We start from the raw sequence: 2,394 nt of genomic DNA on the forward strand, positions 1-2,394 counted from the left end.
GTGTGCGGCGGCCGAGCCTGGGGGACCTGTGGCTTCTACAGAGGGTGCCGGCGTGGGGGCATCCCTGCCCTGCCGAGGTCTGCCCGTGGGTCACGGGGAACTGGGTTCGAGGCCCCCGCGGGAGCCACGCAGCAGCGTCTTGCCGGGAGAGGGGCTGTGTCTGCGGCTTCGGGCGGGGCAGGGCCCTTGGTGCCACGCGGGGTCTGGGCCGGCCCGGGGGCTGCGTCCCTGTCAGCTGCACACGGGGCCCCTGTGCCATGTGGGGTCTGACCCCTTGGCCCGGGCAGGGCGGATCCTGGGCACCGTGCTGGGGATGCCCTCCGGCCTCTGCTCCTTCCCCGGCTCTGAGACACGTCAGGGCCTCCCTGCTCCCCTCCGGGGGCCGCGTCTCCTCCAGGAACTGCTGTGTCCGGCTCTGTCCAGTTCCTGCGTGTGATGCCCCCCCCCGTTCTCCCCCAACGCCCCCGCCCCCATCTCCGTCTCCTCCGTTTCCCCCATCTCATGGCGTCCAGGCCCCGCTCCCCGCCCCAGGCCGGGTCCCCTCGTTCTGGGGAGCCCCCCGTGTTCCCATGGCCATTCCTGCCGCCCCTCGGGACAGCGCTCTGGGTGCCACTCTGGCACCAGTGCTGGGAGCCTGGGGTGCCCGTCACCCCCGCTGCACCTGCAGGACGCGTGTCCTGTCCTAGGAGGAGGCACCCGGGGACCTCAGGGCCGTGGCTGGCACCTTTCGGGGTCTCCGCGGAACACGCTCGCGCTGCGGCTCCTGGGTGAACCCGGGGCTGCCCCCGTGAACGCGCTTGGATCTGACACGAAGGGAGCCTGGGAGGGAGGGGTGGGGCCGGCTGAGTCCCTGCTCGGGGCTCTCCAAGGGGTGACGGCCACGGACGGCGGGGCGCCCGGGACGGCCGTTCCCAGAGGGAGGTGGCGATGCCGGAGGCGCCCCTGCCGAGCCCTGGGGCGTCCTGGCCTCTGTCCGGCCGCTGGCCACCGTCAGGGTGAGCCGGATGCTTGCTTTGTGGGGGCCCCCGGTCCCCCTCAATGTGGGCTGTCAGGGGAACGGACCCCTAGACCAAGTGCGGGCTGGGCTGCTGGGCTCTGGGTCTCCCCGCTGCGCCGCCGTCCACGGGGACCCCCCCCCAGTTCTCCAGCAGAGGCCGTGTGTGCAGGGCCGGCCCGGGTGTGGCCCAGGATATCGGGGGCCGTGGCGGGGTGAGGAGGGAGGTTTGGGGAATGCGGTGAGTACGGGGGGTGTCGGAGGCCATGCAGGGGCCTCACCAGGCACGTGGGTGGGGGACGCTGTCCTTCCTTTAACGGCCCCGGGGAGCCCTCGGATGTCTCAGCTTTGAACCCCCAGCCTTGAAGCCCCATTGGGGGCCTCCTAGTGTCAGCGTGGGAGGTGTAGGGCTCCGGTCAGAGGTGAACCCCCACTTCTGTCCCTTCGCTCCCATGACCATAGCTGTGGGGGGGTGCTGAGGTGGTGGGGGGCGGACTTGCCCTCCCAGACGGGCTCCCCCGAGTTCGGGGCAGGCTGGGCCCTGAGGCCCGTGGCTCCCGCTGTCATTTACCTGCAGCGGCCACCGTGGGACCCTCCTGCCCGGCACCTGTCCTGTTGGGGGGCCCTGACCCTTCGCAGACACAGGTGGGGGCGTCCTCCGGGAAATCCGGGGACACCGGGTGACACTGGGGACACCTTCGGGGCAGCGGCGGTTCCCCTGGGAGGTGCTGCCAGGTCCACCCACTGCCCCGAGCCCCCGCTGTCTCTTGGGGTCACGGGGACCACCCTGTGCGTCCAGCTCCTTCACCGCCGGGACTGCGGTGGATGAACGGGGCGTGTGTGCAGCTCTCGGGGTGTCCCCGCCCGCCTGTTCCCCGCCGTGCGGCCACGCCCCTTTCCGGGGGAAGCGTTTTGTCGTGTGCGCGTAAAGGGGGTTGTTCCTGTGGTCAGCACCCGTGACCCTCCCTGGCCTGTGGAGGGAGCAGAGCTGGGCCTGGGCTCGTCCGTGTCGGGTGCCCCGGGAGGGCTCGTGGTCCCCCCTGCAGTCAGGGCTGCGCCCGGCGGGGCCTCCGAACCCCGTTGTTTACGCGTCACTGCACGTGGCCCCCGAGTGCGGACGCCCCAATCGGCGCCGGCTGCTCCTTTCTGGGGCCGTTTGTGGACCGCGGCCTTGGACCCCGCTGTGGGAGGGAACGGCCGAGGCTGGGGAGGAGGCTCAGGTGCATCGGCCTGTGGCGGCGCCCATCCAGCGCTGCCATCCGTAGATCCGGGATCCAGAATGCAGCCCACGCGGTGGCTGATCAGGGCAGCCGAGCCCGCGGCTGAAAATCCTCCCAACATTCGTTCAAACACACAAGCGCGATCGCCGGAAACGCTTTTGTGCATTGACACAGAACACA

This window comes from Piliocolobus tephrosceles, chromosome Y, assembly GCF_002776525.5.
Source record: "Piliocolobus tephrosceles isolate RC106 chromosome Y, ASM277652v3, whole genome shotgun sequence".
NCBI lineage: Eukaryota > Metazoa > Chordata > Mammalia > Primates > Cercopithecidae > Piliocolobus > Piliocolobus tephrosceles.